At 41.4% G+C, this 11,770-nt stretch overlaps 1 long non-coding RNA gene across 1 annotated transcript in view; it reads left to right on the forward strand.

The window, feature by feature from the left end:
• The window catches only part of LOC121709382, a 28,270-nt gene that overhangs the window by 1,431 nt on the left and 15,069 nt on the right, over positions 1–11,770 (forward strand). The window contains exon 2 of the long non-coding RNA XR_006031941.1: positions 4,375–4,377. This is a non-coding gene — a long non-coding RNA (uncharacterized LOC121709382). The remainder of the gene's footprint in view (positions 1–4,374; positions 4,378–11,770) is intronic.

Here is an 11,770-nt window from a genome sequence, read left to right on the forward strand (position 1 = left end):
CGCATCCTCCATTTTGGCAGCAGAATCGGCAGTCCATTGAACGCTTCGCCCTCAGACGAGGCTGTTACAAGCAAACAGAAATAATAATTTTAAATTAAAAACAATCATGTAAACAATAATTTTAAGAAACAAACAATAATGTAATAATTAAAAAAAGAAAAATAAATCTCATGACTAAAAGTTTGAGGGAAAATGCTGGGAATGGATGACTTACCAGCTCGCTCTCCTTAGCTTTGTAAACCATCACTTCATTTCTCTGCAGACCTACATCACCAGCCTCCTCTGGCATGCCACTCTGCATTGAGATAATTGTAAGAGCACAAACAGTAAGACAGAGCAACAGCAGTTACAGTAGGCCCAATACTGTCACTTCTCTTTTTGACGTGTGCAGGAGTTTGTCTATTAGCCTGTCTGGGCTCACCTCAGTCTGCTGTGCAGAAGTGCTGTGGAGGATGCAGATGCTGAAGATCACAGCAATCGCCAAGGGCAGAAACTTCATTTTCAGGCTGGTTTTCAGGAGGATGGCAGCACAAGCCTATTTGGGTGATTTCTCTCCTCTCTGGTAAGCTGTTCCACTTATGTGACTTCTGAGATACAAGTGGGGTGCACTTATACTAACTTATGAAAGTGTAAATATTGCTTCATACCTGGTGAAGCGAGCCAGGCTGTTCCCATTTTCTGGAATTTCCACATTGCTAATGTGGCCAACTACTGTGATGATGCAACTCCCCTATACCAGCAAAGAGACCCCTACAATTAGGTGTCCACTCCTACTATCAAAAAGACTCTTGGAGCCAAATTCTTACATTACTTGACAATGATTTAAAAGTTACATATTCAGATGAGGAGGTAGGCAACACACATTTTCAGACATCTTGTGCATGGCACAACACAAAGCACAAAATCAAGACCACAGTGACTCACATGAGTTTGTTCCAGGTACATTTTCTGTAGTACAGTAGCCTACATGCACAGCTTCATCAACTGATTGCACAGCACACACGCTTCATATAAGTATATAATAGCTGGGAAGGAATATGTGAAAAATCATGAAGATTGGGCACTTCTGGATAAGTTTTTGGCCTTAGGCCTAAGGTTTAAAAAAAAAAAACATGGATACAAGTTGGGGTGGCCCACCTAGTGGCAGTTATCCATAAAATCCAAAATGACCCCCGCCGAAAAGAGAAAAGGTTATATCTCAGCTTCCTTTAGTCTTTTGTTGTATAATGTATTTTCTCTACTTTGTTTGATACAAGGAATCCAATTTTGATATGTTCTTCTTGTTTTAAGTCCATTTAAATCTAGTATCATAGTCATATTTAGCTCATAAACTGTCAATATCTCTGAAAAAGTCACATTGAAATATTACTCATGTCCCTAGACCCATATTTTACCTCCAAGGTAAGCTTTTCTTTGTTGATTGGACAGGTCATTATCACTGTAGTGTCAAAAATCACATGTTGTGACCTAAAGGACCATTGTTGAGGCCTTAAATAAACAGTATATTATGCTTTTCACCATGTTAAGGATCAATATTATATTTTAGTCAAATAACACAAAAAAAACAATTCATACTTAAACCATAGACTTTCTAATGAGGAGACACAGCACTCAAAAAATCCTCCATAGAAATGCATGAGCTTAGTTTGTAACGGCAATATGGCAGTTGTCTACGCAAATCACACCCCTTCCGCGGCAAGATGTTGACATGTGAATACATTGAACCAATAATGTGCTGTGTTGTGAATACATTAAGCCAATAATGTGGTGTGTTGTGAAGACATCGTGCCAATCATGTGTTGTGATCTCACCGCTGGAGCAAAATTGGTGTCGTGAAGCCTTTCGCACTCGCATTTCTGCCGAAATGGATGCCCGATGAGTGCCCAAAAAGCGTTGCAATATGCAGAGTGGAGGGACTTGCCTAAAAGGACTTTGCTTAAACATCATGTATTTATTCAAAGATTTTTGGTTTCACTCTTCATCATTATTAGTACAGCCTCCCTCACACTTGCACAATGTGGTACAGCAAATTCCAGCTCGGTGGCCTTACAGGCAACCACACAGCCACAGTTGAGGAGGAGTGAGCATCCCTTGCTGGCATCTTCCAGATCTGTCCAATATGGCACCCAGACTTTGGTTCTGTCATTCCATTCCCAACCCCACTCACTGGGGTCTGGAATCTCTGGAGTTTTGGAGAGGGACTGCTTCCAGACAAAAGCTGCAGTGTGCAGGGCACGCTTTCCACGCTGGAATAAGGCATGATGGGTCGTGGGGATTGAATCTAGGGACTTAAGGCCTCTCAGAGCTGTGGATTGGATTTGGATCAGGGAAGGCATATAAAGATATTCCAATCCACCACATCTCAGAAATGCTGGGACATCAAAAATGTCAAGCACTGCCCCTCTTCCACGAGTTCACATGATGTGACGTTGTATCAGCAATGTATGGAATTGGCAAAAAAAAGCATGGAATGCGTGGGCAGCTTACCCAGAAGTCACCGGCACCCTCATTCTGATCACCCAAGACCCAACCAGCCTCACACTGGAATCAGTGCACATGCAAGTTCTCAAACGTTGGACTGTACTCATGTATAGTAAGAACTACGGTGTCAAGTCAGTCAATGAAACCCGGAAGCTTCTTTTCACTCATGGCCTCAAATCCCTGGATACAATCCCCCCGACCCATCATGCCTTATTCCAGCATGGAAAGTGTGCCCTCCAGGCTGCAGCTTTTGTCTGGAAGCAGTCTCACTCTAGCCTCGTGAGACCATCCTGATCTCGCGAGTTTCAGATTTTCACTCGCAGATCAGTCTGGCATCTCTCCGATAAAGAAAATTTGGAGCAGTTCGCCAAATGAACGTCCAGCGTTGATTTTGAGGCAGGTTTAGGTGTGACGCAACGAGAAGCTACCGTTCAATCTAAACAACATGGCGACTTCCACGGATGAGATGAGCATAGCTGTCGCTGAAGTTTTATCCGAATATATTTTAGTATTCCTGGGGAAGCTAGGAGTCTCCGCAATGTAGCTGGGAGGAATGAAGGACACAGACATCCTCCACGGCCAATTCAAGTTAGTGTTTGGTAGCACTGAATCTTAGTTACTTAACGAGAAGGAATATGCTTTCTTCAGATGTGTAGCCTACCATGAAAACTTGGTGGGGGATTGTCATGATAGACGGATGCTTTATCCAATCAGCTAACCAGTATTTTCGCCCCTTTTCCACACGTTCTCCAACGGAAAGTTCACAGATGGATATGCGGAGCAAATGCGAAGCAATCCATCTAGCGGAGTCAGGTTAGTCCCTCTCCAAAACTCCAGAGATTCCAGACCCCAGTGAGTGGGGTTGGAAATGGAATGACAGAACCAAAGTCTGGGTGCCATATTGGACAGATCTGGAAGATGCCAGCAAGGGATGCTCACTCCTCCACAACTGTGGCTGTGTGGTTGCCTGTATGGGCAACTGTAAGTGCCACTGAGCTGGACTTTGCTGTACCACATTGTGCAAGTGTGAGGGAGGCTGTAATGATGAAGAGTGAAACCAAAAATCTTTGAATAATACATGATGTTTAAGTATTTAAAGAGTGCAGTGTATTTTTTGTGTAATTTGACTAAAATGTAATATTGATCCTTAACATGGTGAAAAGCCTAATATAACTTCACTGTGGCATAGTTCTGAAGTTGTGTTTATTTAAGGCCTCAACAATGGTCCTTTTGGTCACAGCATGTGATTTTTTTTTGTGTATATTTTTTGGGCTTTTGCCTTTATTTGTATAGGACAGTGAAGAGTGAGACAGGAAGTAAGTGGAGGAGAGAGATGGGGTGGGACCGGGACATGACCGCAGGTAGGATTCGAAGTTGGGTCACTGTGGGCTATCACTATCACTATAGTGATAGTGACCTGTCCAATCAACAAAGAAAAGCATACCTTGGAAGTAAAAATATGGGTCTAGGGACCTGAGTATTTCAATGTGACTTTTTCAGATATTGACAGTTTATAAGCTAAATATGGCTATAATACTTCATGGAAATGGACTTAAAATAAGCAGAACATATCAAAATTGGATTCCTTGTATCAAACAAAGTAGAGAAAATGCATTATACAACAATTTAAGACTAAAGGAAGCTGAGATATAACCTTTTTTCTTTTCGGCAGGGGCCATTTTGGATTTTATGGATAACTGCCACTAGGGGGGCCACCCAACTTGTATCCATGGATTTTTGAAAACCTTAGGCCTATACCTAACACCCTGCCAAAAATCAAAAACTTATCCAGAAGTGCCCAATTTTCATGAATTGCATCCTAGCTATAATGCTTATCTTCATTTGTGAGGCTCTTTGTTTATTAAGTGAAAATCTTGAGAGTTTGATGGACAGTGGGTAAGTTTGAGCGGTGGGAAATTACATTACATTACATTACATTACATTACATTTGGCTGACGCTTTTTAACCAAAGCGACTAACAACATGGTAAACAGTAAGTTTTAGAACAATTCTCACAATTTTAGGACAGTTTAAAAAAAACACATTAGAGTACAGTAAGAATAAGTGCGTCGGTGAGTGCTGTATTTTAAGTTACTTGTCAGTTTAAACGGCTGGTGAGTGCTAGGATCAGTAAGACTTGTTGTAAGTGTTGCTATGAGAGTAGATGTTCTCTAAAGAGCTGGGTCTTCAGGAGTTTTTTGAACGTGGAAAAGGATGTCCCTGCCCTTGTAGGAACTGGCAGTGTGTTCCACCAACGAGGAACAACAGATGAGAAAAGTTTGGATTGGCTTGAGCGTACCGGTGGTAGAGCTAGACGTCGTTCGTCAGAGGAGCGCAGCGGTCTGGAGGTAGTGTAAGTCTGTATGAGGGCATTCAAGTAGGTGGGAGCAGAACCGGAGACTACTTTGTAGGCAAGCGTTAGAGACTTGAATTTGATGCGGGCCGCCATAGGTAGCCAGTGTAGCTGGATGAGCAGCGGGGTAACATGTGCCCTTTTGGGTTGGTTGTAGACCAGGCGCGCCGCTGCGTTCTGGATCATCTGAAGTGGTTTCACTGCGCAGGCTGGGAGACCTGTCAGGAGGGCATTGCAGTAGTCGAGTCGTGAGATGACTATTGCCTGAACCAGAAGTTGGGTAGCATCTTGAGTCAAGTAAGTCCTGATTTTCCGTATGTTGTAGAGTGCGAAACGGCATGACCGGGCGACTGAGGCAACATGATCTGAGAAGTTTAGTTGGTTGTCGAGAACAACTCCTAGATTTCTTGCAGTCCTGGTCGGTGAAACAGACAGGGAGTCAAATTTGATGTTGATGTCGTGGTGTATGGTAGGTTTAGCTGGGATGACCAGCAGTTCAGTCTTTGAGAGGTTCAGCTGGAGGTGGTGTGCCTTCATCCATGTAGCTATGTCTGAAAGGCAATCCGAGATCCGTGCTGAAACCAGGGGGTCGTCAGGTGGAAAGGACAGATAGAGCTGTGTGTCGTCTGCATAGCAGTGGTATGAGATATTTCTGAAATAACTGTATACATATGTACTTAAATGGTGTAATTTTCTTGTCTAGTTTTTCATGAGTTCCTTTCAACTGTATGTTGTTTACATTCGTCATACACAGCCAACTGAGCAAACCTTAAGCACCAATATCAATGGACCCTGGTGTCAAAAAGGTGAGTAGCACGAGAAACTATGCCTTAAGTTACTACTTTAAAAAGGTAGAGCTCCTTTAAACTAATGTTGCGAAACGTTATAGCTTCACCTCGTCTATATCACATCAAAGAATTAATAAAAAAGTACTTCCATCATCTGAGCTATGTCAGTTTTATTTACCAAGGCATTGAAGGCAAACTCCTGGTTAACTCTCACCCTCTATTCCTCAGTGTCCCACCTGTTCCTCAGTCCTGCACATCATCCAGGGAACAGACCGGCAGGCCAGTCGAGTGGCTCAGTGTACCAACTGCCCCACCAAGTCCTACCTCTGTGCTACCTGCCTCTCTCCCTGGCAAGGTCATCCTGGGGTGCTGGGCCACTGTGCCAACAAGAGGTGTGCAGTGGTGGGAACCCTCCTCACCTGTGGGCTGATCACCGACCCAAACAGCCCAGTAAAGGGCTGTCCAGAGTTCCGTGCTTGTCCCAAATGCTACAGTCTATACTCATGCACAACAACAAAGGCTGCAACAATGTAATCTGCCTGCAGTGCCACCATGGTTTCTGCTACATCTGCTTGAGAAGACCTGAACAATGTGAAAAATGGTATAATCGCTGTAAACCAGCTGCGTGGCAACGATTCCAGATGTAATTAGGAACAACGGACGCCCTTCCTTAAATCCTGCATTCTCAAAAACAGCCACCGGCCTCAATCCTTTGCAATTTAATCTGCTATTGAATAGGACATACAAGTTCAGTTAATCAATTAAAAGACATTAGCTTTTAGGGGATAAGTCCCCCTAGATGTTCAATGAGCAGATCATGATTTTGGTTTCAAATAATGTTGAAAACTACATGAAAGTAGAAAGTAGAGCAGTGGTTCTCAACCTTTTTTGAGCAAACGCCCCCCTGACCTTACTTTGATCCTCTGGCAACCCCCCCCCCCCACACACACACAATAATAAAAAAAAAACTACACCCCCGGGTAGGCTATAGGCCACTCACGCTCATGCTATATTGCTTAAATAAAAAACGAGCCCATTTCTGTGCTGTTTTGGTTTCTTCTGGAATTATAAGAAAATGTCCCTATGAGCCTATTTTATTATTAAGCAGATTTAGCCCACTGTTAGAAGCAATAGGAGACTAGGAGAGGTTGGGTAAAAAAAAAACACTACCACATCAGCATTGGTTGTAATGATTTTTTTCTTTAAATCAATAGGAACATTAAATGTAGGCAACAAGACGTGTAATTTTATCATGGACAAAAATCAATCACAAAACAGAAACCTCACGTTCCCAGCGTCCCCCTAGGTTGTACGAACGCCCCCCAGGAAAAACCCTAAAGTAGAGCATTGAAGTCTGTGCTGCCTCAAAATCTAAGTCTAGGCTTATATGTTATTTAAGTCTACACATTTCCTGACTTTCTTACTCGACCTCTTTCTGATCTTCAAACGTCTTCTTAAGTGACACAGACATAAACGGTGCAGCAATCTAATCTTAAATCATTATTATTTATGTCTCTGTGTGGTATATAGCCTACTTGGGATGCATGCGGATGTCAAAGTTTTTCTATTTTCGTATTGATGTGAATTCATTAATGTGTAGGTCCGAAGTTTAAACGGTAGGCCTATAGCTGTGACGTGCAGTCACCTAACATCACCATCAAATTAGAGATTATTTCAGAACTATTAACGTGGACAGCTCCATGGAAATTAGAAAGCTAGATACTGCATTGGGCTCCAGAACGTACGTAAATAGCGACGCCATCTTGGTGGGGGCAGCAATCACTGGAGGCCAATGGAGGAGCATGTGACTGACTGGAAATCAGACAGGTGTCTGTGATTGCCTGCAAGTGTTGCCCATAGACAATAAAGGTGCTGCCCCCAGCAATATGGCGGCCGCATTTACGATGCCACCTAGAACTCAACAGACAATGCGGTATCTAGCTTTCTAATATCTATGGACTGCTCCCCTTAAGAGCAGCTTAAGAGCAGTGCACGCTATGAGCATGTTCGGCATGTTGGAAAAACCAAACGAACAATCGTAAGATGAATCGTAGAAAACCCTCGTAAGAGCGTGTCTCCATCGTTATCAGAGACTGGGCCCAGCTTTGCCACCAAAGAAAAGGGACATACGAAGCTTTTTCATTATGCAGTCTAAGTAGGCAAAATAACTAGCCACAAAAACTGGCAACTACAACTGGTCTAGCCTAACAAGACCAGGGCCCAGTTCCTCGAAAGCATCGTAAGCCTAAGAGCATCATAAAGTCCCTCTTACGAACGTCTTAAGATTTGCCGACTGTTTCCCGAAACCAATAAACGAAAAAATAAAAACAGCAATTGCAAAGTGTTTGTAGTTCAAATTCACTCATTTAATTTAAATTAGCGTTGATTAAAAGGAATAGGCCTACATAATAAACAAAATATCCTGTGACACAGGGACAGATGGCGAACAGTAGGCCTACAAATGGAATGTTCAAGTAATAACTAGGGATGGGCAGAACGAGGCTTTGTGAAACAACGAAACGTTCGAAGCAATTGCGCCGGAATGTGTCGAGGTTTCGAAACAATCCGACACACGTAACTCCATGGTGACATCTAGTGGCCAGTTTTGATAACATTACATTTTGACCGTGAAGCACAACTGCTTCAGACGAAGAATATAAATAGCCAACATGAAACGCAAGATTTCGTGGTTCAGTGGTTAACACACTTGCATTCAGCCGGAGCGGCCGGTGTTCGACTCCCTGCTGGTGCTTAGAAAGTTCAGACTAGTATATGCGTTCAGTAACTAGAACATTTTTATATCTGCCAGTTAGATGTTTTGTTATTTCAGTTTCATAGTACATTATCCTTTGGAATATGCTGGAGAGGAAAATGCTACAATGGTTTTAAAATGTAGGCTATGCTTATGGCCCAGGGTTTTTTTTGGAACATGTTGTAGGGAAATAAAGGATACATGTGAAGCAGGTTAGACTAATCAGGTACAACATGGGAAAAATAAACAACACATTTTTTGTATGTCAACATACATTTTTATTATAACAGTTGTTCTGCCGTCTTGGCATTGGTTGGCAGTGGTTTGGATAAACCACTCTCCTCTCCTGCCAGTATTTCAAAGGGTCAGCTGTTCTTGAAATAAAGGCATCAGTCATATATTTTTTTTACTTCTGTTATCTAAATATTAACGTCACTAGACTATATCTATCTAAACTATCGCTCACTGTCTGTCTAGCCTGTCAATTAATCTATATCACTAACCTATCAATCACAAGTGCACTATAAATCGCTATATCTTTATATGTCTCTATGTCGCTATATCTCTCAAAATCTCTCTCCTCACAAAAAACCCACAAAGATAGGATGTGTTTGAGTGACTTTTAAGCATTCTGGGACTTTGTAATTTAGATCAAACAGGTGTTTAGGCTACTCGGGTAATTGGCTCGCGCAGCAAGTGTGCCACCTGTCCAAACCAAATCAAGAGCACCTGGCTGCAGACCTATGGGGAGTGGAGCTCCACTCCAGAACGGAAATACGTCACCTCCACTGTCTATGACGCACCTCCACTCCGCCCCTACAGTGGTGGCTGCCTGGCCGCGCTTTTTAAAATGTGTGCACATCTTGGAGGAGCTACGTGAAAGAAGATATCTCTTGAGAGACTTGTACAACTTATACAGCTGTAAGTTTGTAATGTTTTGATAATAAAGGAGTTAAAGATATAGCACGACGTCTGTTTTTTCATGTCAGTAAGTCAGCAGGTTATAGTAGTCTTACTCGCTAGCTGCTAATGTAGCTAGTAGCTCTAATAGGTGACTTAGGCTTACTTTATGCGTTTATTTTCTTCCTAACCCTCATTTCTCTCCCCAGATACAGACCAGAATAAACGTCATTCTCTGATAGTATATGTCTGTGATTGGTGGGTAAAGTGGCATTCTATGCCAATCTGATACTATTGGATACTCTCTAAGAGAGTCTCTTGATACCAACTGCTACAGTGTATTTTCTCCCCAGAAACAAGCATATTTTGTAGATTAAGTGATGGTAATTGGTTTTTTTAATGATGTCGTCACCAATGCATGATAACTTTAGGTAACTTGTACTGTCAAATTGTCAGTCTGTGGTAAATTGATGAAGGTGAAGACCGTTTATCTAGAGACAGCAGTGCGACCCTATTCAAGGTAAGTACCCTCTATTGTAGCAAACATGGGGAAAGCCTTCAGATGAGTTACCCTCCTTGTTAGCCTTCAGATGTAGGCCTAGAGGTAAAATTAATTTGATATTGACTTTTGGTAGTTGAGTTTACATGGCTCTAAAGGATCGATTAATTCATGGTGCAGCATAGCTGCTATAGTAGATGGAGACGTCCTGCGTGTCGTTCGTCTAAGCAGTTGATAGACTTTTGTCTCTATTGTCTGGCTTGGTGTAGGCTACAGTAATTAAGTATATGTATTTTTCTAACTTAAATTAGTAACGTTAACATAACTTGATGATGGTGCGCCTTTTAGCTGAAACCGATTAAATTGCCAATTTACGTGCGCTCAGAGGTGAGACGAAAGCTGCTCAAGCGCTCAATAGCCTAATAGAGACACCTTACTAACACCTGTTAATATGTGTGTTTAAGTTAACAAATTACATATAAAATGAGAGAGGGCAAGTGAATGTGCACTCACTTTCCGATGTTGAAGCGTTAATTGTGGCGCTGATTTTGGCACTAGAGATTTTCGTTAACGTTATGCGTTGCTGTCAGTCTGAGGTAAATTGATGGAGGAAGAGAGGAGGCTGCCACTCGGGGCTTGTCAGTGAATTGACGCAGCAAGATAGGTTAAGTGCCCGAAATGGAAATAGTACTACATATGTGGTGGTGATAGTTGTTGAGTTCACATGAATCTTGTCTGTTGATTATTTTATGGTGATGAAATAACGAATTACTTCGATTAAGCATAGGCTTAGTGCTTAGTGTAGCATAGTTTGTTGAGCGTGAAGACCTCATTTCGTTTTTCTTAATAGTAAATAAAAAAAATAAAAAAAATATTGTTAATAATGCTGTCTAAATAATGTTGTTTGTATTGTCTGGTTTGATGGAAGAGGATACAGTAGTGCTATTCAAGTAGATTTTCTAACTCTAACCCTAATAGTTGATGTTGGTGCACCGTAGCGCTCGGAGGCAAGATGAGCGCTACAGTATGCTCAAGCGCTCGATATGATAGAGAGAGAGAAAAAACGGCTGTCGTTGGTTAAGATGTAGGTAACAGTATTCAAGTAGATTTGCTAACTTTAGGTAGTGATGTAGTGGAGGCTAAACGCAGTTTATCCACCTCAGACATTTCAGAAGTAGAGTTTATCCTCTTATTAGAGTTTATCCACCTCTCAAAGTAGTTTATTCAACAAGTGCAACTTTTAACATAAAAAAAACACACTGTATGATCCACATTCACAATATATTTAATACCACTGGTATTGTTAAAAACATGATGGTGGCACTAGTCAGTGCATCAAGTTTACTCTGCTGTTTGTTTTACCTTGGCGCATGCCTCTGTCATGGTCAGGCTTACCCACACACTGCAACATTTGTTAATTCTTTAGGGCAGTACAGGCACATGCCTTACTCACGCAACACATAAGTTGTTGTATGGTATATCGCTAAACTCACAAACCACATTACTGGTTATAGTGTCAGTAGTGCATCATTTTCTCTCACTTTAGTCATGTTTCTTTTTTGGCACGTATGCCACACCCACAAGCACTGCATCACCGATTGGTGTTGTATTTTTACACTTGTGTTGTATTTTTACACTTGTATTAATTAAACTTACATATTCTACTGCTCTTCATACTATCCATTCTGCAGAATACACTTATTCTTACTTCTTATAATGTTACTGTTTCTGCACTACAATAGTACTGTTGACACTCTGCACATAGCTGTACATATCTGTCTATATGGTTCATACTGAATATCCATATTTATTCTATTTTTCTGTAACATATTCTGTTAATACACTACATATATTTATATTATTCTTAATACTATTATATTGTTACTGCTACTACATTGCACATATCTGTACACGTTCATAAATTGTTCATATTACATAGCCATATTTGTTCTGTTCTTATAAGATAACTGCTAATACACTGCACATATTTATATCTA

This window comes from Alosa sapidissima, chromosome 5 (assembly GCF_018492685.1).
Source record: "Alosa sapidissima isolate fAloSap1 chromosome 5, fAloSap1.pri, whole genome shotgun sequence".
NCBI classification, from domain to species: Eukaryota; Metazoa; Chordata; class Actinopteri; order Clupeiformes; family Clupeidae; genus Alosa; species Alosa sapidissima.